General features: G+C 43.7%; 19 non-coding genes across 19 annotated transcripts; all 19 read right to left on the bottom strand.

The window, feature by feature from the left end:
• Positions 1 to 596: 596 nt before the first annotated feature.
• trnak-uuu (transfer RNA lysine (anticodon UUU)) lies at positions 597 to 669 on the bottom strand. Its single transcript has one exon. It is a non-coding gene; the product is annotated as a tRNA-Lys (tRNA).
• A 2586-nt stretch (positions 670 to 3255) lies between these two features.
• trnak-uuu (transfer RNA lysine (anticodon UUU)) lies at positions 3256 to 3328 on the bottom strand. Its single transcript has one exon. It is a non-coding gene; the product is annotated as a tRNA-Lys (tRNA).
• A 1359-nt stretch (positions 3329 to 4687) lies between these two features.
• On the bottom strand, positions 4688 to 4760 carry trnak-uuu (transfer RNA lysine (anticodon UUU)). The gene has a single exon. It is a non-coding gene; the product is annotated as a tRNA-Lys (tRNA).
• Positions 4761 to 6079: 1319 nt separating this feature from the next.
• On the bottom strand, positions 6080 to 6152 carry trnak-uuu (transfer RNA lysine (anticodon UUU)). The gene has a single exon. It is a non-coding gene; the product is annotated as a tRNA-Lys (tRNA).
• Positions 6153 to 7576: 1424 nt separating this feature from the next.
• trnak-uuu (transfer RNA lysine (anticodon UUU)) lies at positions 7577 to 7649 on the bottom strand. The gene has a single exon. It is a non-coding gene; the product is annotated as a tRNA-Lys (tRNA).
• A 1307-nt stretch (positions 7650 to 8956) lies between these two features.
• Positions 8957 to 9029, bottom strand: trnak-uuu (transfer RNA lysine (anticodon UUU)). Its single transcript has one exon. It is a non-coding gene; the product is annotated as a tRNA-Lys (tRNA).
• A 1317-nt stretch (positions 9030 to 10346) lies between these two features.
• trnak-uuu (transfer RNA lysine (anticodon UUU)) lies at positions 10347 to 10419 on the bottom strand. The gene has a single exon. It is a non-coding gene; the product is annotated as a tRNA-Lys (tRNA).
• A 1332-nt stretch (positions 10420 to 11751) lies between these two features.
• Positions 11752 to 11824, bottom strand: trnak-uuu (transfer RNA lysine (anticodon UUU)). The gene has a single exon. It is a non-coding gene; the product is annotated as a tRNA-Lys (tRNA).
• A 1380-nt stretch (positions 11825 to 13204) lies between these two features.
• trnak-uuu (transfer RNA lysine (anticodon UUU)) lies at positions 13205 to 13277 on the bottom strand. The gene has a single exon. It is a non-coding gene; the product is annotated as a tRNA-Lys (tRNA).
• Positions 13278 to 14605: 1328 nt separating this feature from the next.
• On the bottom strand, positions 14606 to 14678 carry trnak-uuu (transfer RNA lysine (anticodon UUU)). Its single transcript has one exon. It is a non-coding gene; the product is annotated as a tRNA-Lys (tRNA).
• Positions 14679 to 16018: 1340 nt separating this feature from the next.
• On the bottom strand, positions 16019 to 16091 carry trnak-uuu (transfer RNA lysine (anticodon UUU)). The gene has a single exon. It is a non-coding gene; the product is annotated as a tRNA-Lys (tRNA).
• Positions 16092 to 17423: 1332 nt separating this feature from the next.
• trnak-uuu (transfer RNA lysine (anticodon UUU)) lies at positions 17424 to 17496 on the bottom strand. The gene has a single exon. It is a non-coding gene; the product is annotated as a tRNA-Lys (tRNA).
• A 1332-nt stretch (positions 17497 to 18828) lies between these two features.
• On the bottom strand, positions 18829 to 18901 carry trnak-uuu (transfer RNA lysine (anticodon UUU)). Its single transcript has one exon. It is a non-coding gene; the product is annotated as a tRNA-Lys (tRNA).
• Positions 18902 to 20189: 1288 nt separating this feature from the next.
• trnak-uuu (transfer RNA lysine (anticodon UUU)) lies at positions 20190 to 20262 on the bottom strand. Its single transcript has one exon. It is a non-coding gene; the product is annotated as a tRNA-Lys (tRNA).
• Positions 20263 to 21570: 1308 nt separating this feature from the next.
• Positions 21571 to 21643, bottom strand: trnak-uuu (transfer RNA lysine (anticodon UUU)). Its single transcript has one exon. It is a non-coding gene; the product is annotated as a tRNA-Lys (tRNA).
• A 1260-nt stretch (positions 21644 to 22903) lies between these two features.
• trnak-uuu (transfer RNA lysine (anticodon UUU)) lies at positions 22904 to 22976 on the bottom strand. Its single transcript has one exon. It is a non-coding gene; the product is annotated as a tRNA-Lys (tRNA).
• A 1312-nt stretch (positions 22977 to 24288) lies between these two features.
• On the bottom strand, positions 24289 to 24361 carry trnak-uuu (transfer RNA lysine (anticodon UUU)). Its single transcript has one exon. It is a non-coding gene; the product is annotated as a tRNA-Lys (tRNA).
• A 1256-nt stretch (positions 24362 to 25617) lies between these two features.
• Positions 25618 to 25690, bottom strand: trnak-uuu (transfer RNA lysine (anticodon UUU)). Its single transcript has one exon. It is a non-coding gene; the product is annotated as a tRNA-Lys (tRNA).
• A 1312-nt stretch (positions 25691 to 27002) lies between these two features.
• On the bottom strand, positions 27003 to 27075 carry trnak-uuu (transfer RNA lysine (anticodon UUU)). The gene has a single exon. It is a non-coding gene; the product is annotated as a tRNA-Lys (tRNA).
• Between the last annotated feature and the right edge of the window lie 478 nt (positions 27076 to 27553).

The following is a 27553-nucleotide window of genomic DNA, read 5'->3' as shown; positions in this document are numbered from 1 at the left end:
GCTTTTTCATATTTCCGCGTTATTTCCGCATAGACAAGACAAGAGTCAGATTAATGTCTCCTTGGTCCTCGGATCAACAGCAACTATCGTCGAGCTGTTGCTCCCGGTAAGCGCTGTAGTCTGTCTCCAGTGAACACCACTGACACACCAGGTACCAAGCATCCTCAAAACGGAGCTCCGATATCAGATGAGGAAATTCCCCACGGAGTTGCAGGGTTGCAGCACCTTGTTGACCCAGATGGACCGACGGAGCCGGGCCCCGCGCTTCCTCAGTTAATGCACTACTGAAATATGAAGAAGGCTTCCCAAAGTGCGATCCATGGTGGAAGAGGAAACCGAAGATGTGCACGCTGTATATATAGATATATGTAGGTTTTATATGCTTTTTCCCCTCCAGTTCTGCAGCGCAACTTGAAAGCCTTCTGCATGCGGCGCGATGCAGGAGTGCTGAGCGACCACAGGTTTTGGATGCTTCTGGTGTGAATGCACAGTAAGGTTTTTGGGGTCTTGTTCCGTACATCAACTTCCTTGCTTGCAATCCGTGCTCCTCCATGCCTCCAGACTGTAGCCCACCTCTATAGCCACTATAAAACTGATGCCCGAACAGGGACTTGAACCCTGGACCCTCAGATTAAAAGTCTGATGCTCTACCGACTGAGCTATCCGGGCTCTATTCGGCTGATTTAGTCGACAAAAATTGTCGCTAGCATCAACAGAGTAAACCAAATATGTTTATTTGTTTATTTGTTTATTTTATTGAGATCCCCATTAGCTGCAGCAGAAACTGCAGCTATTCTTCCTGGGGTCTTAACAAGAAAATGCAATACAAAAGAAAACAACATAGAAAAAAACTTAAAAAAATAAAAACACAGAAAGAGCAAGAAGAAAAAAAAAAAAATATGTATACAAAATCAAGATATCTTAAGGATCAAGACAAGAACAGAAACCAAGTCAACTATATCCTCCCCACATATGCCTAATATATACCTCATATATACATTATATATACACACATATACCCATCATATAATACTCTATCCTATTCAACATTCCAAGTCAAATTCTATATTATATTCACAGACATATATATATATATATATATATATATATATATATATATATATATATATATATATATATATATACACATACATACACATCCACACATACATACCTACATATGTATACACACATACACACACTCATATATATCTATTCTATAATAATAGAATATAACATATATACTATATATATAATATAACACTACTCTGCAATAATACCATTATATCTCATGTACTAAAAACAATCATATTACATACACAACTATTACACACCGAAACCATTACTTGGACAGATATTTTTTAAGTAGTATTCTGAATTGATTATTGTTAGCAAGTTTTACATGATTGGGTAAAGAATTCCATTCTTTCATTCCTCTATACAGAACTGTACGTTTGATGGCATTAGATCTAACCTTAGGTATTGTAAAATTTCCAACAGTTGCATGTCTAGTGTTGTGACAGTGATTTTCTGCACTAAAAGAGAGGTTATCAAACAAATCATATGGCTTTTTTAAAACAGATATGTTTCTTATCACAATCAACAGTGAGTATATGAGTCTGTCTTTGACCAATAACCAGTTGAGTTTCTTGTGCATAGAGATTATATTTGTCCTATTGTCGCACTTGAGAATAGTGCGGGCAGCTCTGTTTTGTATAATTTGCAAAGCATTCAACATTTCACCATTAGCACTGGACCAAACTGCTGGGCAATAGTCAAGGTTTGATAGTAAAAGTGATTGAATAGCTGTTTTTAAAATCCTATGATTCATATAGAATGCATGTCTTCTTACAATAAATATACCCCTCCCCATCTTTGTAATGATATTAGAAATATGTTTTTTCCATGATTCCATGATTTAGTCGACAAAAATTGTCGCTAGCATCAACAGAGTAAACCAAATATGTAAAGACTTAAAGTAGCACGAGATAACTTTCAGCTTTTGTTGAGTTTGGCGGCTCCTTTGGACAAAAGCGCTAGTGCTTTGCCAGTAGTGTGGAAGTGTTCCTACCATGCACCTCAAAGTTACATAGTGCCAGTGAAGGCAATACAGAGCCCTCAGACCAAGACAGAGGTGTCATTAAACCTGTTGGAAGTTGATGTACATTGTGCTGCTTTAAATGCGTGTAGAGGTTGTACAAAGGGCAGCTCTGATAACAGTGGTAGTATTTCTCAAACATTGAGCATTGCTGCCTCCGTGTGGTAACATGGTACAATCATCTTTTGCAGTAAATCCGGCATTCAAACGTTAATAACAGACAGAACTGCAAAACTGTAGTTTTTACTTTTCCTATCTATCTATCTATCTATCTATCTATCTATCTATCTATCTATCTATCTATCTATCTATCTATCTATCTATCTATCTATCTATCTATCTATCTATCTATCTATCTATCTATCTATCTATCTATCTATCTATCTATCTATCTATCTATCTATCTATCTATCTATCTATCTATCTATCTATCTATCTATCTATCTATCTATCTATCTATCTATCTATGTGCGCTGCAGAACTGGAGGGAAAAAGCATATAAAACCTACATATATGCAGCGTCTTGTGTTTCCTCTTTCACCACGGATCGCACTGTGGAAGGCTTTTTCATATTTCCGCGTTATTTCCGCATAGACAAGACAAGAGTCAGATTAATGTCTCCTTGGTCCTCGGATCAACAGCAACTATCGTCGAGCTGTTGCTCCCGGTAAGCGCTGTAGTCTGTCTCCAGTGAACACCACTGACACACCAGGTACCAAGCATCCTCAAAACGGAGCTCCGATATCAGATGAGGAAATTCCCCACGGAGTTGCAGGGTTGCAGCACCTTGTTGACCCAGATGGACCGACGGAGCCGGGCCCCGCGCTTCCTCAGTTAATGCACTACTGAAATATGAAGAAGGCTTCCCAAAGTGCGATCCATGGTGGAAGAGGAAACCGAAGATGTGCACGCTGTATATATAGATATATGTAGGTTTTATATGCTTTTTCCCCTCTAGTTCTGCAGCGCAACTTGAAAGCCTTCTGCATGCGGCGCGATGCAGGAGTGCTGAGCGACCACAGGTTTTGGATGCTTCTGGTGTGAATGCACAGTAAGGTTTTTGGGGTCTTGTTCCGTACATCAACTTCCTTGCTTGCAATCCGTGCTCCTCCATGCCTCCAGACTGTAGCCCACCTCTATAGCCACTATAAAACTGACGCCCGAACAGGGACTTGAACCCTGGACCCTCAGATTAAAAGTCTGATGCTCTACCGACTGAGCTATCCGGGCTCTATTCGGCTGATTTAGTCGACAAAAATTGTCGCTAGCATCAACAGAGTAAACCAAATATGTAAAGACTTAAAGTAGCACGAGATAACTTTCAGCTTTTGTTGAGTTTGGCGGCTCCTTTGGACAAAAGCGCTAGTGCTTTGCCAGTAGTGTGGAAGTGTTCCTACCATGCACCTCAAAGTTACATAGTGCCAGTGAAGGCAATACAGAGCCCTCAGACCAAGACAGAGGTGTCATTAAACCTGTTGGAAGTTGATGTACATTGTGCTGCTTTAAATGCGTGTAGAGGTTGTACAAAGGGCAGCTCTGATAACAGTGGTAGTATTTCTCAAACATTGAGCATTGCTGCCTCCGTGTGGTAACATGGTACAATCATCTTTTGCAGTAAATCCGGCATTCAAACGTTAATAACAGACAGAAATGCAAAACTGTAGTTTTTACTTTTCCTATCTATCTATCTATCTATCTATCTATCTATCTATCTATCTATCTATCTATCTATCTATCTATCTATCTATCTATCTATCTATCTATCTATCTATCTATCTATCTATCTATCTATCTATCTATCTATCTATCTATCTATCTATCTATCTATCTATCTATCTATCTATCTATCTATCTATCTATCTATCTATCTATCTATCTATCTATCTATCTATCTATCTATGTGCGCTGCAGAACTGGAGGGAAAAAGCATATAAAACCTACATATATGCAGCGTCTTGTGTTTCCTCTTTCACCACGGATCGCACTGTGGAAGGCTTTTTCATATTTCCGCGTTATTTCCGCATAGACAAGACAAGAGTCAGATTAATGTCTCCTTGGTCCTCGGATCAACAGCAACTATCGTCGAGCTGTTGCTCCCGGTAAGCGCTGTAGTCTGTCTCCAGTGAACACCACTGACACACCAGGTACCAAGCATCCTCAAAACGGAGCTCCGATATCAGATGAGGAAATTCCCCACGGAGTTGCAGGGTTGCAGCACCTTGTTGACCCAGATGGACCGACGGAGCCGGGCCCCGCGCTTCCTCAGTTAATGCACTACTGAAATATGAAGAAGGCTTCCCAAAGTGCGATCCATGGTGGAAGAGGAAACCGAAGATGTGCACGCTGTATATATAGATATATGTAGGTTTTATATGCTTTTTCCCCTCCAGTTCTGCAGCGCAACTTGAAAGCCTTCTGCATGCGGCGCGATGCAGGAGTGCTGAGCGACCACAGGTTTTGGATGCTTCTGGTGTGAATGCACAGTAAGGTTTTTGGGGTCTTGTTCCGTACATCAACTTCCTTGCTTGCAATCCGTGCTCCTCCATGCCTCCAGACTGTAGCCCACCTCTATAGCCACTATAAAACTGATGCCCGAACAGGGACTTGAACCCTGGACCCTCAGATTAAAAGTCTGATGCTCTACCGACTGAGCTATCCGGGCTCTATTCGGCTTATTTAGTCAACAAAAATTGGCGCTAGCATCAACAGAGTAAACCAAATATGTAAAGACTTAAAGCAGCACAAGATAACTTTCAGCTTTTGTTGAGTTTGGCGGCTCCTTTGGACAAAAGCGGTAGTGCTTTGCCAGTAGTGTGGAAGTGTTCCTACCATGCACCTCAAAGTTACATAGTGCCAGTGAAGGCGATACAGACCCCTCAGACCATGACAGAGGTGTCAGTAAACCTGTTGGAAGTTGATGTACATTGTGCTGCTTTAAATGCGTGTAGAGGTTGTACAAAGGGCAGCTCTGATAACAGTGGTAGTATTTCTCAAACATTGAGCATTGCTGCCTCCGTGTGGTAACATGGTACAATCATCTTTTGCAGTAAATCCGGCATTCAAACGTTAATAACAGACAGAACTGCAAAACTGTAGTTTTTACTTTTCCTATCTATCTATCTATCTATCTATCTATCTATCTATCTATCTATCTATCTATCTATCTATCTATCTATCTATCTATCTATCTATCTATCTATCTATCTATCTATCTATCTATCTATCTATCTATCTATCTATCTATCTATCTATCTATCTATCTATCTATCTATCTATCTATCTATCTATCTATGTGCGCTGCAGAACTGGAGGGAAAAAGCATATAAAACCTACATATATGCAGCGTCTTGGGTTTCCTCTTTCACCACGGATCGCTCTGTGGAAGCCTTTTTCATATTTCCGCGTTATTTCCGCATAGACAAGACAAGAGTCAGATTAATGTCTCCTTGGTCCTCGGATCAACAGCAACTATCGTCGAGCTGTTGCTCCCGGTAAGCGCTGTAGTCTGTCTCCAGTGAACACCACTGACACACCAGGTACCAAGCATCCTCAAAACGGAGCTCCGATATCAGATGAGGAAATTCCCCACGGAGTTGCAGGGTTGCAGCACCTTGTTGACCCAGATGGACCGACGGAGCCGGGCCCCGCGCTTCCTCAGTTAATGCACTACTGAAATATGAAGAAGGCTTCCCAAAGTGCGATCCATGGTGGAAGAGGAAACCGAAGATGTGCACGCTGTATATATAGATATATGTAGGTTTTATATGCTTTTTCCCCTCCAGTTCTGCAGCGCAACTTGAAAGCCTTCTGCATGCGGCGCGATGCAGGAGTGCTGAGCGACCACAGGTTTTGGATGCTTCTGGTGTGAATGCACAGTAAGGTTTTTGGGGTCTTGTTCCGTACATCAACTTCCTTGCTTGCAATCCGTGCTCCTCCATGCCTCCAGACTGTAGCCCACCTCTATAGCCACTATAAAACTGACGCCCGAACAGGGACTTGAACCCTGGACCCTCAGATTAAAAGTCTGATGCTCTACCGACTGAGCTATCCGGGCTCTATTTGGGTGATTTAGTCAACAAAAATTGTCGCTTGGATCACCAGAGTAAACCAAATATGTAAAGACTTAAAGCAGCACGAGATAACTTTCAGCTTTTGTTGAGTTTGGCGGCTCCTTTGGACAAAAGCGGTAGTGCTTTGCCAGTAGTGTGGAAGTGTTCCTACCATGCACCTTAAAGTTACATAGTGCCAGTGAAGGCGATACAGACCCCTCAGACCATGACAGAGGTGTCATTAAACCTGTTGGAAGTTGATGTACATTGTGCTGCTTTAAATGCGTGTAGAGGTTGTACAAAGGGCAGCTCTGATAACAGTGGTAGTATTTCTCAAACATTGAGCATTGCTGCCTCCGTGTGGTAACATGGTACAATCATCTTTTGCAGTAAATCCGGCATTCAAACGTTAATAACAGACAGAACTGCAAAACTGTAGTTTTTACTTTTCCTATCTATCTATCTATCTATCTATCTATCTATCTATCTATCTATCTATCTATCTATCTATCTATCTATCTATCTATCTATCTATCTATCTATCTATCTATCTATCTATCTATCTATCTATCTATCTATCTATCTATCTATCTATCTATCTATCTATCTATCTATCTATCTATCTATTTATCTATCTATCTATCTATCTATCTATCTATCTATCTATCTATCTATCTATCTATCTATCTATCTATCTATCTATCTATCTATCTATCTATCTATCTATCTATCTATCTATCTATCTATCTATCTATCTATCTATGTGCGCTGCAGAACTGGAGGGAAAAAACATATAAAACCTACATATATGCAGCGTCTTGTGTTTCCTCTTTCACCACGGATCGCACTGTGGAAGCCTTTTTCATATTTCCGCGTTATTTCCGCATAGACAAGACAAGATTAATGTCTCCTTGGTCCTCGGATCAACAGCAACTATCGTCGAGCTGTTGCTCCCGGTAAGCGCTGTAGTCTGTCTCCAGTGAACACCACTGACACACCAGGTACCAAGCATCGGAGCTCCGATATCAGATGAGGAAATTCCCCACGGAGTTGCAGGGTTGCAGCACCTTGTTGACCCAGATGGACCGACGGAGCCGGGCCCCGCGCTTCCTCAGCTAATGCACTGCTGAAATATGAAGAAGGCTTCCCAAAGTGCGATCCATGGTGGAAGAGGAAACCGAAGATGTGCACGCTGTATATATAGATATGTGTAGGTTTTATATGCTTTTTCCCCTCCAGTTCTGCAGCGCAACTTGAAAGCCTTCTGCATGCGGCGCGATGCAGGAGTGCTGAGCGACCACAGGTTTTGGATGCTTCTGGTGTGAATGCAAAGTAAGGTTTTTGGGGTCTTGTTCCGTACATCAACTTCCTTGCTTGCAATCCGTGCTCCTCCATGCCTCCGGACTGTAGCCCACCTCTATAAAACTGACGCCCGAACAGGGACTTGAACCCTGGACCCTCAGATTAAAAGTCTGATGCTCTACCGACTGAGCTATCCGGGCTCTATTTGGGTGATTTAGTCAACAAAAATTGTCGCTTGGATCACCAGAGTAAACCAAATATGTAAAGACTTAAAGCAGCACGAGATAACTTTCAGCTTTTGTTGAGTTTGGCGGCTCCTTTGGACAAAAGCGGTAGTGCTTTGCCAGTAGTGTGGAAGTGTTCTTACCATGCACCTTAAAGTTACATAGTGCCAGTGAAGGCGATACAGACCCCTCAGACCATGACAGAGGTGTCATTAAACCTGTTGGAAGTTGATGTACATTGTGCTGCTTTAAATGCGTGTAGAGGTTGTACAAAGGGCAGCTCTGATAACAGTGGTAGTATTTCTCAAACATTGAGCATTGCTGCCTCCGTGTGGTAACATGGTACAATCATCTTTTGCAGTAAATCCGGCATTCAAACGTTAATAACAGACAGAACTGCAAAACTGTAGTTTTTACTTTTCCTATCTATCTATCTATCTATCTATCTATCTATCTATCTATCTATCTATCTATCTATCTATCTATCTATCTATCTATCTATCTATCTATCTATCTATCTATCTATCTATCTATCTATCTATCTATCTATCTATCTATCTATCTATCTATCTATCTATCTATCTATCTATCTATCTATCTATGTGCGCTGCAGAACTGGAGGGAAAAAACATATAAAACCTACATATATGCAGCGTCTTGTGTTTCCTCTTTCACCACGGATCGCACTGTGGAAGCCTTTTTCATATTTCCGCGTTATTTCCGCATAGACAAGACAAGAGTCAGATTAATGTCTCCTTGGTCCTCGGATCAACAGCAACTATCGTCGAGCTGTTGCTCCCGGTAAGCGCTGTAGTCTGTCTCCAGTGAACACCACTGACACACCAGGTACCAAGCATCGGAGCTCCGATATCAGATGAGGAAATTCCCCACGGAGTTGCAGGGTTGCAGCACCTTGTTGACCCAGATGGACCGACGGAGCCGGGCCCCGCGCTTCCTCAGCTAATGCACTGCTGAAATATGAAGAAGGCTTCCCAAAGTGCGATCCATGGTGGAAGAGGAAACCGAAGATGTGCACGCTGTATATATAGATATGTGTAGGTTTTATATGCTTTTTCCCCTCCAGTTCTGCAGCGCAACTTGAAAGCCTTCTGCATGCGGCGCGATGCAGGAGTGCTGTGCGACCACAGGTTTTGGATGCTTCTGGTGTGAATGCAAAGTAAGGTTTTTGGGGTCTTGTTCCGTACATCAACTTCCTTGCTTGCAATCCGTGCTCCTCCATGCCTCCAGACTGTAGCCCACCTCTATAGCCACTATAAAACTGATGCCCGAACAGGGACTTGAACCCTGGACCCTCAGATTAAAAGTCTGATGCTCTACCGACTGAGCTATCCGGGCTCTATTTGGCTGATTTAGTCAACAAAAATTGGCGCTAGCATCAACAGAGTAAACCAAATATGTAAAGACTTAAAGCAGCACGAGATAACTTTCAGCTTTTGTTGAGTTTGGCGGCTCCTTTGGACCAAAGCGGTAGTGCTTTGCCAGTAGTGTGGAAGTGTTCCTACCATGCACCTCAAAGTTACATAGTGCCAGTGAAGGCGATACAGACCCCTCAGACCATGACAGAGGTGTCATTAAACCTGTTGGAAGTTGATGTACATTGTGCTGCTTTAAATGCGTGTAGAGGTTGTACAAAGGGCAGCTCTGATAACAGTGGTAGTATTTCTCAAACATTGAGCATTGCTGCCTCCGTGTGGTAACATGGTACAATCATCTTTTGCAGTAAATCCGGCATTCAAACGTTAATAACAGACAGAACTGCAAAACTGTAGTTTTTACTTTTCCTATCTATCTATCTATCTATCTATCTATCTATCTATCTATCTATCTATCTATCTATCTATCTATCTATCTATCTATCTATCTATCTATCTATCTATCTATCTATCTATCTATCTATCTATCTATCTATCTATCTATCTATCTATCTATCTATCTATCTATCTATCTATCTATCTATCTATGTGCGCTGCAGAACTGGAGGAAAAAAGAATTTAAAACCTACATATATGCAGCGTCTTGGGTTTCCTCTTTCACCACGGCTCGCACTGTGGAAGCCTTTTTCATATTTCCGCGTTATTTCCGCATAGACAAGACAAGAGTCAGATTAATGTCTCCTTGGTCCTCGGATCAACAGCAACTATCGTCGAGCTGTTGCTCCCGGTAAGCGCTGTAGTCTGTCTCCAGTGAACACCACTGACACACCAGGTACCAAGCATCGTCAAAACGGAGCTCCGATATCAGATGATGAAATTCCCCATGGAGTTGCAGGGTTGCAGCACCTTGTTGACCCAGATGGACCGACGGAGCCGGGCCCCGCGCTTCCTCAGCCTATGCACTGCTGAAATATGAAGAAGGCTTCCCAAAGTGCCATCCATGGTGGAAGAGGAAACCGAAGATGTGCACGCTGTATGTATAGATATATGTAGGTTTTATATGCTTTTTCCCCTCCAGTTCTGCAGCGCAACTTGAAAGCCTTCTGCATGCGGCGCGATGCAGGAGTGCTGAGCGACCACAGGTTTTGGATGCTTCTGGTGTGAATGCACAGTAAGGTTTTTGGGGTCTTGCTCCGGGCCCCTGGTTCACCTTGCTTGCAATCCATGCTCCTCCATGCCTCCAGACTGTAGCCCACCTCTATAGCCACTATAAAACTGACGCCCGAACAGGGACTTGAACCCTGGACCCTCAGATTAAAAGTCTGATGCTCTACCGACTGAGCTATCCGGGCTCTGTTCGGCTGATTTAGTCAACAAAAATTGGCGCTAGCATCAACAGAGTAAACCAAATATGTAAAGATTAAAGCAGCACGAGATAACTTTCAGCTTTTGTTGAGTTTGGCGGCTCCTTTGGACAAAAGCGGTAGTGCTTTGCCAGTAGTGTGGAAGTGTTCCTACCATGCACCTCAAAGTTACATAGTGCCAGTGAAGGCGATACAGACCCCTCAGACCATGACAGAGGTGTCATTAAACCTGTTGGAAGTTGATGTACATTGTGCTGCTTTAAATGCGTGTAGAGGTTGTACAAAGGGCAGCTCTGATAACAGTGGTAGTATTTCTCAAACATTGAGCATTTCTGCGTCCGTGTGGTAACATGGTACAATCATCTTTTGCAGTAAATCCGGCATTCAAACGTTAATAACAGACAGAACTGCAAAACTGTAGTTTTTACTTTTCCTATCTATCTATCTATCTATCTATCTATCTATCTATCTATCTATCTATCTATCTATCTATCTATCTATCTATCTATCTATCTATCTATCTATCTATCTATCTATCTATCTATCTATCTATCTATCTATCTATCTATCTATCTATCTATCTATCTATCTATCTATCTATCTATCTATCTATCTATCTATCTATCTATGTGCGCTGCAGAACTGGAGGAAAAAAGCATTTAAAACCTACATATATGCAGCGTCTTGGGTTTCCTCTTTCACCATGGATCGCACTGTGGAAGCCTTTTTCATATTTCCGCGTTTTTTCCGCATAGACAAGACAAGAGTCAGATTAATGTCTCCTTGGTCCTCGGATCAACAGCAACTATCGTCGAGCTGTTGCTCCCGGTAAGCGCTGTAGTCTGTCTCCAGTGAACACCACTGACACACCAGGTACCAAGCATCGTCAAAACGGAGCTCCGATATCAGATGATGAAATTCCCCACGGAGTTGCAGGGTTGCAGCACCTTGTTGACCCAGATGGACCGACGGAGCCGGGCCCCGCGCTTCCTCAGCCTATGCACTGCTGAAATATGAAGAAGGCTTCCCAAAGTGCCATCCATGGTGGAAGAGGAAACCGAAGATGTGCACGCTGTATGTATAGATATATGTAGGTTTTATATGCTTTTTCCCCTCCAGTTCTGCAGCGCAACTTGAAAGCCTTCTGCATGCGGCGCGATGCAGGAGTGCTGAGCGACCACAGGTTTTGGATGCTTCTGGTGTGAATGCACAGTAAGGTTTTTGGGGTCTTGCTCCGGGCCCCTGGTTCACCTTGCTTGCAATCCGTGCTCCTCCATGCCTCCAGACTGTAGCCCACCTCTATAGCCACTATAAAACTGACGCCCGAACAGGGACTTGAACCCTGGACCCTCAGATTAAAAGTCTGATGCTCTACCGACTGAGCTATCCGGGCTCTGTTCGGCTGATTTAGTCAACAAAAATTGGCGCTAGCATCAACAGAGTAAACCAAATATGTAAAGATTAAAGCAGCACAAGATAACTTTCAGCTTTTGTTGAGTTTGGCGGCTCCTTTGGACAAAAGCGGTAGTGCTTTACCAGTAGTGTGGAAGTGTTCCTACCATGCACCTCAAAGTTACATAGTGCCAGTGAAGGCGATACAGACCCCTCAGACCATGACAGAGGTGTCATTAAACCTGTTGGAAGTTGATGTACATTGTGCTGCTTTAAATGCGTGTAGAGGTTGTACAAAGGGCAGCTCTGATAACAGTGGTAGTATTTCTCAAACATTGAGCATTTCTGCGTCCGTGTGGTAACATGGTACAATCATCTTTTGCAGTAAATCCGGCATTCAAACGTTAATAACAGACAGAACTGCAAAACTGTAGTTTTTACTTTTCCTATCTATCTATCTATCTATCTATCTATCTATCTATCTATCTATCTATCTATCTATCTATCTATCTATCTATCTATCTATCTATCTATCTATCTATCTATCTATCTATCTATCTATCTATCTATCTATCTATCTATCTATCTATCTATCTATCTATCTATCTATCTATCTATCTATCTATCTATCTATCTATCTATCTATCTATCTATCTATCTATCTATCTATCTATCTATCTATCTATCTATGTGCGCTGCAGAACTGGAGGAAAAAAGCATTTAAAACCTACATATATGCAGCGTCTTGGGTTTCCTCTTTCACCATGGATCGCACTGTGGAAGCCTTTTTCATATTTCCGCGTTTTTTCCGCATAGACAAGACAAGAGTCAGATTAATGTCTCCTTGGTCCTCGGATCAACAGCAACTATCGTCGAGCTGTTGCTCCCGGTAAGCGCTGTAGTCTGTCTCCAGTGAACACCACTGACACACCAGGTACCAAGCATCGTCAAAACGGAGCTCCGATATCAGATGATGAAATTCCCCACGGAGTTGCAGGGTTGCAGCACCTTGTTGACCCAGATGGACCGACGGAGCCGGGCCCCGCGCTTCCTCAGCCTATGCACTGCTGAAATATGAAGAAGGCTTCCCAAAGTGCCATCCATGGTGGAAGAGGAAACCGAAGATGTGCACGCTGTATGTATAGATATATGTAGGTTTTATATGCTTTTTCCCCTCCAGTTCTGCAGCGCAACTTGAAAGCCTTCTGCATGCGGCGCGATGCAGGAGTGCTGAGCGACCACAGGTTTTGGATGCTTCTGGTGTGAATGCACAGTAAGGTTTTTGGGGTCTTGCTCCGGGCCCCTGGTTCACCTTGCTTGCAATCCGTGCTCCTCCATGCCTCCAGACTGTAGCCCACCTCTATAGCCACTATAAAACTGACGCCCGAACAGGGACTTGAACCCTGGACCCTCAGATTAAAAGTCTGATGCTCTACCGACTGAGCTATCCGGGCTCTGTTCGGCTGATTTAGTCAACAAAAATTGGCGCTAGCATCAACAGAGTAAACCAAATATGTAAAGATTAAAGCAGCACAAGATAACTTTCAGCTTTTGTTGAGTTTGGCGGCTCCTTTGGACAAAAGCGGTAGTGCTTTACCAGTAGTGTGGAAGTGTTCCTACCATGCACCTCAAAGTTACATAGTGCCAGTGAAGGCGATACAGACCCCTCAGACCATGACAGAGGTGTCATTAAACCTGTTGGAAGTTGATGTACATTGTGCTGCTTTAAATGCGTGTAGAGGTTGTACAAAGGGCAGCTCTGATAACAGTGGTAGTATTTCTCAAACATTGAGCATTTCTGCCTCCGTGTGGTAACATGGTACAATCATCTTTTGCAGTAAATCCGGCATTCAAACGTTAATAACAGACAGAACTGCAAAACTGTAGTTGTTACTTTTCCTATCTATCTATCTATCTATCTATCTATCTATCTATCTATCTATCTATCTATCTATCTATCTATCTATCTATCTATCTATCTATCTATCTATCTATCTATCTATCTATCTATCTATCTATCTATCTATCTATCTATCTATCTATCTATCTATCTATCTATCTATCTATCTATCTATCTATCTATCTATCTATGTGCGCTGCAGAACTGGAGGAAAAAAGCATTTAAAACCTACATATATGCAGCGTCTTGGGTTTCCTCTTTCACCATGGATCGCACTGTGGAAGCCTTTTTCATATTTCCGCGTTTTTTCCGCATAGACAAGACAAGAGTCAGATTAATGTCTCCTTGGTCCTCGGATCAACAGCAACTATCGTCGAGCTGTTGCTCCCGGTAAGCGCTGTAGTCTGTCTCCAGTGAACACCACTGACACACCAGGTACCAAGCATCGTCAAAACGGAGCTCCGATATCAGATGATGAAATTCCCCACGGAGTTGCAGGGTTGCAGCACCTTGTTGACCCAGATGGACCGACGGAGCCGGGCCCCGCGCTTCCTCAGCCTATGCACTGCTGAAATATGAAGAAGGCTTCCCAAAGTGCCATCCATGGTGGAAGAGGAAACCGAAGATGTGCACGCTGTATGTATAGATATATGTAGGTTTTATATGCTTTTTCCCCTCCAGTTCTGCAGCGCAACTTGAAAGCCTTCTGCATGCGGCGCGATGCAGGAGTGCTGAGCGACCACAGGTTTTGGATGCTTCTGGTGTGAATGCACAGTAAGGTTTTTGGGGTCTTGCTCCGGGCCCCTGGTTCACCTTGCTTGCAATCCATGCTCCTCCATGCCTCCAGACTGTAGCCCACCTCTATAGCCACTATAAAACTGACGCCCGAACAGGGACTTGAACCCTGGACCCTCAGATTAAAAGTCTGATGCTCTACCGACTGAGCTATCCGGGCTCTGTTCGGCTGATTTAGTCAACAAAAATTGTCGCTAGCATCAACAGAGTAAACCAAATATGTAAAGATTAAAGCAGCACGAGATAACTTTCAGCTTTTGTTGAGTTTGGCGGCTCCTTTGGACAAAAGCGGTAGTGCTTTGCCAGTAGTGTGGAAGTGTTCCTACCATGCACCTCAAAGTTACATAGTGCCAGTGAAGGCGATACAGACCCCTCAGACCATGACAGAGGTGTCATTAAACCTGTTGGAAGTTGATGTACATTGTGCTGCTTTAAATGCGTGTAGAGGTTGTACAAAGGGCAGCTCTGATAACAGTGGTAGTATTTCTCAAACATTGAGCATTTCTGCGTCCGTGTGGTAACATGGTACAATCATCTTTTGCAGTAAATCCGGCATTCAAACGTTAATAACAGACAGAACTGCAAAACTGTAGTTTTTACTTTTCCTATCTATCTATCTATCTATCTATCTATCTATCTATCTATCTATCTATCTATCTATCTATCTATCTATCTATCTATCTATCTATCTATCTATCTATCTATCTATCTATCTATCTATCTATCTATCTATCTATCTATCTATCTATCTATCTATCTATCTATCTATCTATCTATCTATCTATCTATCTATCTATCTATCTATCTATGTGCGCTGCAGAACTGGAGGAAAAAAGCATTTAAAACCTACATATATGCAGCGTCTTGGGTTTCCTCTTTCACCATGGATCGCACTGTGGAAGCCTTTTTCATATTTCCGCGTTTTTTCCGCATAGACAAGACAAGAGTCAGATTAATGTCTCCTTGGTCCTCGGATCAACAGCAACTATCGTCGAGCTGTTGCTCCCGGTAAGCGCTGTAGTCTGTCTCCAGTGAACACCACTGACACACCAGGTACCAAGCATCGTCAAAACGGAGCTCCGATATCAGATGATGAAATTCCCCACGGAGTTGCAGGGTTGCAGCACCTTGTTGACCCAGATGGACCGACGGAGCCGGGCCCCGCGCTTCCTCAGCCTATGCACTGCTGAAATATGAAGAAGGCTTCCCAAAGTGCCATCCATGGTGGAAGAGGAAACCGAAGATGTGCACGCTGTATGTATAGATATATGTAGGTTTTATATGCTTTTTCCCCTCCAGTTCTGCAGCGCAACTTGAAAGCCTTCTGCATGCGGCGCGATGCAGGAGTGCTGAGCGACCACAGGTTTTGGATGCTTCTGGTGTGAATGCACAGTAAGGTTTTTGGGGTCTTGCTCCGGGCCCCTGGTTCACCTTGCTTGCAATCCGTGCTCCTCCATGCCTCCAGACTGTAGCCCACCTCTATAGCCACTATAAAACTGACGCCCGAACAGGGACTTGAACCCTGGACCCTCAGATTAAAAGTCTGATGCTCTACCGACTGAGCTATCCGGGCTCTGTTCGGCTGATTTAGTCAACAAAAATTGGCGCTAGCATCAACAGAGTAAACCAAATATGTAAAGATTAAAGCAGCACAAGATAACTTTCAGCTTTTGTTGAGTTTGGCGGCTCCTTTGGACAAAAGCGGTAGTGCTTTACCAGTAGTGTGGAAGTGTTCCTACCATGCACCTCAAAGTTACATAGTGCCAGTGAAGGCGATACAGACCCCTCAGACCATGACAGAGGTGTCATTAAACCTGTTGGAAGTTGATGTACATTGTGCTGCTTTAAATGCGTGTAGAGGTTGTACAAAGGGCAGCTCTGATAACAGTGGTAGTATTTCTCAAACATTGAGCATTTCTGCCTCCGTGTGGTAACATGGTACAATCATCTTTTGCAGTAAATCCGGCATTCAAACGTTAATAACAGACAGAACTGCAAAACTGTAGTTGTTACTTTTCCTATCTATCTATCTATCTATCTATCTATCTATCTATCTATCTATCTATCTATCTATCTATCTATCTATCTATCTATCTATCTATCTATCTATCTATCTATCTATCTATCTATCTATCTATCTATCTATCTATCTATCTATCTATCTATCTATCTATCTATCTATCTATCTATCTATCTATCTATCTATCTATCTATGTGCGCTGCAGAACTGGAGGAAAAAAGCATTTAAAACCTACATATATGCAGCGTCTTGGGTTTCCTCTTTCACCATGGATCGCACTGTGGAAGCCTTTTTCATATTTCCGCGTTTTTTCCGCATAGACAAGACAAGAGTCAGATTAATGTCTCCTTGGTCCTCGGATCAACAGCAACTATCGTCGAGCTGTTGCTCCCGGTAAGCGCTGTAGTCTGTCTCCAGTGAACACCACTGACACACCAGGTACCAAGCATCGTCAAAACGGAGCTCCGATATCAGATGATGAAATTCCCCACGGAGTTGCAGGGTTGCAGCACCTTGTTGACCCAGATGGACCGACGGAGCCGGGCCCCGCGCTTCCTCAGCCTATGCACTGCTGAAATATGAAGAAGGCTTCCCAAAGTGCCATCCATGGTGGAAGAGGAAACCGAAGATGTGCACGCTGTATGTATAGATATATGTAGGTTTTATATGCTTTTTCCCCTCCAGTTCTGCAGCGCAACTTGAAAGCCTTCTGCATGCGGCGCGATGCAGGAGTGCTGAGCGACCACAGGTTTTGGATGCTTCTGGTGTGAATGCACAGTAAGGTTTTTGGGGTCTTGCTCCGGGCCCCTGGTTCACCTTGCTTGCAATCCATGCTCCTCCATGCCTCCAGACTGTAGCCCACCTCTATAGCCACTATAAAACTGACGCCCGAACAGGGACTTGAACCCTGGACCCTCAGATTAAAAGTCTGATGCTCTACCGACTGAGCTATCCGGGCTCTGTTCGGCTGATTTAGTCAACAAAAATTGTCGCTAGCATCAACAGAGTAAACCAAATATGTAAAGATTAAAGCAGCACGAGATAACTTTCAGCTTTTGTTGAGTTTGGCGGCTCCTTTGGACAAAAGCGGTAGTGCTTTGCCAGTAGTGTGGAAGTGTTCCTACCATGCACCTCAAAGTTACATAGTGCCAGTGAAGGCGATACAGACCCCTCAGACCATGACAGAGGTGTCATTAAACCTGTTGGAAGTTGATGTACATTGTGCTGCTTTAAATGCGTGTAGAGGTTGTACAAAGGGCAGCTCTGATAACAGTGGTAGTATTTCTCAAACATTGAGCATTTCTGCGTCCGTGTGGTAACATGGTACAATCATCTTTTGCAGTAAATCCGGCATTCAAACGTTAATAACAGACAGAACTGCAAAACTGTAGTTTTTACTTTTCCTATCTATCTATCTATCTATCTATCTATCTATCTATCTATCTATCTATCTATCTATCTATCTATCTATCTATCTATCTATCTATCTATCTATCTATCTATCTATCTATCTATCTATCTATCTATCTATCTATCTATCTATCTATCTATCTATCTATCTATCTATCTATCTATCTATCTATCTATCTATCTATCTATGTGCGCTGCAGAACTGGAGGAAAAAAGCATTTAAAACCTACATATATGCAGCGTCTTGGGTTTCCTCTTTCACCATGGATCGCACTGTGGAAGCCTTTTTCATATTTCCGCGTTTTTTCCGCATAGACAAGACAAGAGTCAGATTAATGTCTCCTTGGTCCTCGGATCAACAGCAACTATCGTCGAGCTGTTGCTCCCGGTAAGCGCTGTAGTCTGTCTCCAGTGAACACCACTGACACACCAGGTACCAAGCATCGTCAAAACGGAGCTCCGATATCAGATGATGAAATTCCCCACGGAGTTGCAGGGTTGCAGCACCTTGTTGACCCAGATGGACCGACGGAGCCGGGCCCCGCGCTTCCTCAGCCTATGCACTGCTGAAATATGAAGAAGGCTTCCCAAAGTGCCATCCATGGTGGAAGAGGAAACCGAAGATGTGCACGCTGTATGTATAGATATATGTAGGTTTTATATGCTTTTTCCCCTCCAGTTCTGCAGCGCAACTTGAAAGCCTTCTGCATGCGGCGCGATGCAGGAGTGCTGAGCGACCACAGGTTTTGGATGCTTCTGGTGTGAATGCACAGTAAGGTTTTTGGGGTCTTGCTCCAGGCCCCTGGTTCACCTTGCTTGCAATCCATGCTCCTCCATGCCTCCAGACTGTAGCCCACCTCTATAGCCACTATAAAACTGACGCCCGAACAGGGACTTGAACCCTGGACCCTCAGATTAAAAGTCTGATGCTCTACCGACTGAGCTATCCGGGCTCTGTTCGGCTGATTTAGTCAACAAAAATTGGCGCTAGCATCAACAGAGTAAACCAAATATGTAAAGATTAAAGCAGCACGAGATAACTTTCAGCTTTTGTTGAGTTTGGCGGCTCCTTTGGACAAAAGCGGTAGTGCTTTGCCAGTAGTGTGGAAGTGTTCCTACCATGCACCTCAAAGTTACATAGTGCCAGTGAAGGCGATACAGACCCCTCAGACCATGACAGAGGTGTCATTAAACCTGTTGGAAGTTGATGTACATTGTGCTGCTTTAAATGCGTGTAGAGGTTGTACAAAGGGCAGCTCTGATAACAGTGGTAGTATTTCTCAAACATTGAGCATTTCTGCCTCCATGTGGTAACATGGTACAATCATCTTTTGCAGTTAATCCGGCATTCAAACGTTAATAACAGACAGAACTGCAAAACTGTAGTTTTTACTTTTCCTATCTATCTATCTATCTATCTATCTATCTATCTATCTATCTATCTATCTATCTATCTATCTATCTATCTATCTATCTATCTATCTATCTATCTATCTATCTATCTATCTATCTATCTATCTATCTATCTATCTATCTATCTATCTATCTATGTGCGCTGCAGAACTGGAGGAAAAAAGCATTTAAAACCTACATATATGCAGCGTCTTGGGTTTCCTCTTTCACCATGGATCGCACTGTGGAAGCCTTTTTCATATTTCCGCGTTTTTTCCGCATAGACAAGACAAGAGTCAGATTAATGTCTCCTTGGTCCTCGGATCAACAGCAACTATCGTCGAGCTGTTGCTCCCGGTAAGCGCTGTAGTCTGTCTCCAGTGAACACCACTGACACACCAGGTACCAAGCATCGTCAAAACGGAGCTCCGATATCAGATGATGAAATTCCCCACGGAGTTGCAGGGTTGCAGCACCTTGTTGACCCAGATGGACCGACGGAGCCGGGCCCCGCGCTTCCTCAGCCTATGCACTGCTGAAATATGAAGAAGGCTTCCCAAAGTGCCATCCATGGTGGAAGAGGAAACCGAAGATGTGCACGCTGTATGTATAGATATATGTAGGTTTTATATGCTTTTTCCCCTCCAGTTCTGCAGCGCAACTTGAAAGCCTTCTGCATGCGGCGCGATGCAGGAGTGCTGAGCGACCACAGGTTTTGGATGCTTCTGGTATGAATGCACAGTAAGGTTTTTGGGGTCTTGCTCCGGGCCCCTGGTTCACCTTGCTTGCAATCCGTGCTCCTCCATGCCTCCAGACTGTAGCCCACCTCTATAGCCACTATAAAACTGACGCCCGAACAGGGACTTGAACCCTGGACCCTCAGATTAAAAGTCTGATGCTCTACCGACTGAGCTATCCGGGCTCTGTTCGGCTGATTTAGTCAACAAAAATTGGCGCTAGCATCAACAGAGTAAACCAAATATGTAAAGATTAAAGCAGCACAAGATAACTTTCAGCTTTTGTTGAGTTTGGCGGCTCCTTTGGACAAAAGCGGTAGTGCTTTACCAGTAGTGTGGAAGTGTTCCTACCATGCACCTCAAAGTTACATAGTGCCAGTGAAGGCGATACAGACCCCTCAGACCATGACAGAGGTGTCATTAAACCTGTTGGAAGTTGATGTACATTGTGCTGCTTTAAATGCGTGTAGAGGTTGTACAAAGGGCAGCTCTGATAACAGTGGTAGTATTTCTCAAACATTGAGCATTTCTGCCTCCGTGTGGTAACATGGTACAATCATCTTTTGCAGTAAATCCGGCATTCAAACGTTAATAACAGACAGAACTGCAAAACTGTAGTTGTTACTTTTCCTATCTATCTATCTATCTATCTATCTATCTATCTATCTATCTATCTATCTATCTATCTATCTATCTATCTATCTATCTATCTATCTATCTATCTATCTATCTATCTATCTATCTATCTATCTATCTATCTATCTATCTATCTATCTATCTATCTATCTATCTATCTATCTATGTGCGCTGCAGAACTGGAGGAAAAAAGCATTTAAAACCTACATATATGCAGCGTCTTGGGTTTCCTCTTTCACCATGGATCGCACTGTGGAAGCCTTTTTCATATTTCCGCGTTTTTTCCGCATAGACAAGACAAGATTCAGATTAATGTCTCCTTGGTCCTCGGATCAACAGCAACTATCGTCGAGCTGTTGCTCCCGGTAAGCGCTGTAGTCTGTCTCCAGTGAACACCACTGACACACCAGGTACCAAGCATCGTCAAAACGGAGCTCCGATATCAGATGATGAAATTCCCCACGGAGTTGCAGGGTTGCAGCACCTTGTTGACCCAGATGGACCGACGGAGCCGGGCCCCGCGCTTCCTCAGCCTATGCACTGCTGAAATATGAAGAAGGCTTCCCAAAGTGCCATCCATGGTGGAAGAGGAAACCGAAGATGTGCACGCTGTATGTATAGATATATGTAGGTTTTATATGCTTTTTCCCCTCCAGTTCTGCAGCGCAACTTGAAAGCCTTCTGCATGCGGCGCGATGCAGGAGTGCTGAGCGACCACAGGTTTTGGATGCTTCTGGTGTGAATGCACAGTAAGGTTTTTGGGGTCTTGCTCCGGGCCCCTGGTTCACCTTGCTTGCAATCCGTGCTCCTCCATGCCTCCAGACTGTAGCCCACCTCTATAGCCACTATAAAACTGACGCCCGAACAGGGACTTGAACCCTGGACCCTCAGATTAAAAGTCTGATGCTCTACCGACTGAGCTATCCGGGCTCTGTTCGGCTGATTTAGTCAACAAAAATTGGCGCTAGCATCAACAGAGTAAACCAAATATGTAAAGATTAAAGCAGCACAAGATAACTTTCAGCTTTTGTTGAGTTTGGCGGCTCCTTTGGACAAAAGCGGTAGTGCTTTACCAGTAGTGTGGAAGTGTTCCTACCATGCACCTCAAAGTTACATAGTGCCAGTGAAGGCGATACAGACCCCTCAGACCATGACAGAGGTGTCATTAAACCTGTTGGAAGTTGATGTACATTGTGCTGCTTTAAATGCGTGTAGAGGTTGTACAAAGGGCAGCTCTGATAACAGTGGTAGTATTTCTCAAACATTGAGCATTTCTGCCTCCATGTGGTAACATGGTACAATCATCTTTTGCAGTAAATCCGGCATTCAAACGTTAATAACAGACAGAACTGCAAAACTGTAGTTTTTACTTTTCCTATCTATCTATCTATCTATCTATCTATCTATCTATCTATCTATCTATCTATCTATCTATCTATCTATCTATCTATCTATCTATCTATCTATCTATCTATCTATCTATCTATCTATCTATCTATGTGCGCTGCAGAACTGGAGGAAAAAAGCATTTAAAACCTACATATATGCAGCGTCTTGGGTTTCCTCTTTCACCATGGATCGCACTGTGGAAGCCTTTTTCATATTTCCGCGTTTTTTCCGCATAGACAAGACAAGAGTCAGATTAATGTCTCCTTGGTCCTCGGATCAACAGCAACTATCGTCGAGCTGTTGCTCCCGGTAAGCGCTGTAGTCTGTCTCCAGTGAACACCACTGACACACCAGGTACCAAGCATCGTCAAAACGGAGCTCCGATATCAGATGATGAAATTCCCCACGGAGTTGCAGGGTTGCAGCACCTTGTTGACCCAGATGGACCGACGGAGCCGGGCCCCGCGCTTCCTCAGCCTATGCACTGCTGAAATATGAAGAAGGCTTCCCAAAGTGCCATCCATGGTGGAAGAGGAAACCGAAGATGTGCACGCTGTATGTATAGATATATGTAGGTTTTATATGCTTTTTCCCCTCCAGTTCTGCAGCGCAACTTGAAAGCCTTCTGCATGCGGCGCGATGCAGGAGTGCTGAGCGACCACAGGTTTTGGATGCTTCTGGTGTGAATGCACAGTAAGGTTTTTGGGGTCTTGCTCCGGGCCCCTGGTTCACCTTGCTTGCAATCCGTGCTCCTCCATGCCTCCAGACTGTAGCCCACCTCTATAGCCACTATAAAACTGACGCCCGAACAGGGACTTGAACCCTGGACCCTCAGATTAAAAGTCTGATGCTCTACCGACTGAGCTATCCGGGCTCTGTTCGGCTGATTTAGTCAACAAAAATTGGCGCTAGCATCAACAGAGTAAACCAAATATGTAAAGATTAAAGCAGCACAAGATAACTTTCAGCTTTTGTTGAGTTTGGCGGCTCCTTTGGACAAAAGCGGTAGTGCTTTACCAGTAGTGTGGAAGTGTTCCTACCATGCACCTCAAAGTTACATAGTGCCAGTGAAGGCGATACAGACCCCTCAGACCATGACAGAGGTGTCATTAAACCTGTTGGAAGTTGATGTACATTGTGCTGCTTTAAATGCGTGTAGAGGTTGTACAAAGGGCAGCTCTGATAACAGTGGTAGTATTTCTCAAACATTGAGCATTTCTGCCTCCGTGTGGTAACATGGTACAATCATCTTTTGCAGTAAATCCGGCATTCAAACGTTAATAACAGACAGAACTGCAAAACTGTAGTTGTTACTTTTCCTATCTATCTATCTATCTATCTATCTATCTATCTATCTATCTATCTATCTATCTATCTATCTATCTATCTATCTATCTATCTATCTATCTATCTATCTATCTATCTATCTATCTATCTATCTATCTATCTATCTATCTATCTATCTATCTATCTATCTATCTATCTATCTATCTATGTGCGCTGCAGAACTGGAGGAAAAAAGCATTTAAAACCTACATATATGCAGCGTCTTGGGTTTCCTCTTTCACCATGGATCGCACTGTGGAAGCCTTTTTCATATTTCCGCGTTTTTTCCGCATAGACAAGACAAGAGTCAGATTAATGTCTCCTTGGTCCTCGGATCAACAGCAACTATCGTCGAGCTGTTGCTCCCGGTAAGCGCTGTAGTCTGTCTCCAGTGAACACCACTGACACACCAGGTACCAAGCATCGTCAAAACGGAGCTCCGATATCAGATGATGAAATTCCCCACGGAGTTGCAGGGTTGCAGCACCTTGTTGACCCAGATGGACCGACGGAGCCGGGCCCCGCGCTTCCTCAGCCTATGCACTGCTGAAATATGAAGAAGGCTTCCCAAAGTGCCATCCATGGTGGAAGAGGAAACCGAAGATGTGCACGCTGTATGTATAGATATATGTAGGTTTTATATGCTTTTTCCCCTCCAGTTCTGCAGCGCAACTTGAAAGCCTTCTGCATGCGGCGCGATGCAGGAGTGCTGAGCGACCACAGGTTTTGGATGCTTCTGGTGTGAATGCACAGTAAGGTTTTTGGGGTCTTGCTCCGGGCCCCTGGTTCACCTTGCTTGCAATCCATGCTCCTCCATGCCTCCAGACTGTAGCCCACCTCTATAGCCACTATAAAACTGACGCCCGAACAGGGACTTGAACCCTGGACCCTCAGATTAAAAGTCTGATGCTCTACCGACTGAGCTATCCGGGCTCTGTTCGGCTGATTTAGTCAACAAAAATTGTCGCTAGCATCAACAGAGTAAACCAAATATGTAAAGATTAAAGCAGCACGAGATAACTTTCAGCTTTTGTTGAGTTTGGCGGCTCCTTTGGACAAAAGCGGTAGTGCTTTGCCAGTAGTGTGGAAGTGTTCCTACCATGCACCTCAAAGTTACATAGTGCCAGTGAAGGCGATACAGACCCCTCAGACCATGACAGAGGTGTCATTAAACCTGTTGGAAGTTGATGTACATTGTGCTGCTTTAAATGCGTGTAGAGGTTGTACAAAGGGCAGCTCTGATAACAGTGGTAGTATTTCTCAAACATTGAGCATTTCTGCGTCCGTGTGGTAACATGGTACAATCATCTTTTGCAGTAAATCCGGCATTCAAACGTTAATAACAGACAGAACTGCAAAACTGTAGTTTTTACTTTTCCTATCTATCTATCTATCTATCTATCTATCTATCTATCTATCTATCTATCTATCTATCTATCTATCTATCTATCTATCTATCTATCTATCTATCTATCTATCTATCTATCTATCTATCTATGTGCGCTGCAGAACTGGAGGAAAAAAGCATTTAAAACCTACATATATGCAGCGTCTTGGGTTTCCTCTTTCACCATGGATCGCACTGTGGAAGCCTTTTTCATATTTCCGCGTTTTTTCCGCATAGACAAGACAAGAGTCAGATTAATGTCTCCTTGGTCCTCGGATCAACAGCAACTATCGTCGAGCTGTTGCTCCCGGTAAGCGCTGTAGTCTGTCTCCAGTGAACACCACTGACACACCAGGTACCAAGCATCGTCAAAACGGAGCTCCGATATCAGATGATGAAATTCCCCACGGAGTTGCAGGGTTGCAGCACCTTGTTGACCCAGATGGACCGACGGAGCCGGGCCCCGCGCTTCCTCAGCCTATGCACTGCTGAAATATGAAGAAGGCTTCCCAAAGTGCCATCCATGGTGGAAGAGGAAACCGAAGATGTGCACGCTGTATGTATAGATATATGTAGGTTTTATATGCTTTTTCCCCTCCAGTTCTGCAGCGCAACTTGAAAGCCTTCTGCATGCGGCGCGATGCAGGAGTGCTGAGCGACCACAGGTTTTGGATGCTTCTGGTGTGAATGCACAGTAAGGTTTTTGGGGTCTTGCTCCAGGCCCCTGGTTCACCTTGCTTGCAATCCATGCTCCTCCATGCCTCCAGACTGTAGCCCACCTCTATAGCCACTATAAAACTGACGCCCGAACAGGGACTTGAACCCTGGACCCTCAGATTAAAAGTCTGATGCTCTACCGACTGAGCTATCCGGGCTCTGTTCGGCTGATTTAGTCAACAAAAATTGGCGCTAGCATCAACAGAGTAAACCAAATATGTAAAGATTAAAGCAGCACGAGATAACTTTCAGCTTTTGTTGAGTTTGGCGGCTCCTTTGGACAAAAGCGGTAGTGCTTTGCCAGTAGTGTGGAAGTGTTCCTACCATGCACCTCAAAGTTACATAGTGCCAGTGAAGGCGATACAGACCCCTCAGACCATGACAGAGGTGTCATTAAACCTGTTGGAAGTTGATGTACATTGTGCTGCTTTAAATGCGTGTAGAGGTTGTACAAAGGGCAGCTCTGATAACAGTGGTAGTATTTCTCAAACATTGAGCATTTCTGCCTCCATGTGGTAACATGGTACAATCATCTTTTGCAGTTAATCCGGCATTCAAACGTTAATAACAGACAGAACTGCAAAACTGTAGTTTTTACTTTTCCTATCTATCTATCTATCTATCTATCTATCTATCTATCTATCTATCTATCTATCTATCTATCTATCTATCTATCTATCTATCTATCTATCTATCTATCTATCTATCTATCTATCTATCTATCTATCTATCTATCTATCTATCTATCTATCTATCTATCTATCTATCTATCTATCTATGTGCGCTGCAGAACTGGAGGAAAAAAGCATTTAAAACCTACATATATGCAGCGTCTTGGGTTTCCTCTTTCACCATGGATCGCACTGTGGAAGCCTTTTTCATATTTCCGCGTTTTTTCCGCATAGACAAGACAAGAGTCAGATTAATGTCTCCTTGGTCCTCGGATCAACAGCAACTATCGTCGAGCTGTTGCTCCCGGTAAGCGCTGTAGTCTGTCTCCAGTGAACACCACTGACACACCAGGTACCAAGCATCGTCAAAACGGAGCTCCGATATCAGATGATGAAATTCCCCACGGAGTTGCAGGGTTGCAGCACCTTGTTGACCCAGATGGACCGACGGAGCCGGGCCCCGCGCTTCCTCAGCCTATGCACTGCTGAAATATGAAGAAGGCTTCCCAAAGTGCCATCCATGGTGGAAGAGGAAACCGAAGATGTGCACGCTGTATGTATAGATATATGTAGGTTTTATATGCTTTTTCCCCTCCAGTTCTGCAGCGCAACTTGAAAGCCTTCTGCATGCGGCGCGATGCAGGAGTGCTGAGCGACCACAGGTTTTGGATGCTTCTGGTATGAATGCACAGTAAGGTTTTTGGGGTCTTGCTCCGGGCCCCTGGTTCACCTTGCTTGCAATCCGTGCTCCTCCATGCCTCCAGACTGTAGCCCACCTCTATAGCCACTATAAAACTGACGCCCGAACAGGGACTTGAACCCTGGACCCTCAGATTAAAAGTCTGATGCTCTACCGACTGAGCTATCCGGGCTCTGTTCGGCTGATTTAGTCAACAAAAATTGGCGCTAGCATCAACAGAGTAAACCAAATATGTAAAGATTAAAGCAGCACAAGATAACTTTCAGCTTTTGTTGAGTTTGGCGGCTCCTTTGGACAAAAGCGGTAGTGCTTTACCAGTAGTGTGGAAGTGTTCCTACCATGCACCTCAAAGTTACATAGTGCCAGTGAAGGCGATACAGACCCCTCAGACCATGACAGAGGTGTCATTAAACCTGTTGGAAGTTGATGTACATTGTGCTGCTTTAAATGCGTGTAGAGGTTGTACAAAGGGCAGCTCTGATAACAGTGGTAGTATTTCTCAAACATTGAGCATTTCTGCCTCCGTGTGGTAACATGGTACAATCATCTTTTGCAGTAAATCCGGCATTCAAACGTTAATAACAGACAGAACTGCAAAACTGTAGTTGTTACTTTTCCTATCTATCTATCTATCTATCTATCTATCTATC

This window comes from Cololabis saira, chromosome 8 (genome assembly GCF_033807715.1).
Source record: "Cololabis saira isolate AMF1-May2022 chromosome 8, fColSai1.1, whole genome shotgun sequence".
Taxonomy (NCBI): domain Eukaryota; kingdom Metazoa; phylum Chordata; class Actinopteri; order Beloniformes; family Belonidae; genus Cololabis; species Cololabis saira.
This window is presented reverse-complemented; position numbering and strand designations above follow the sequence as displayed.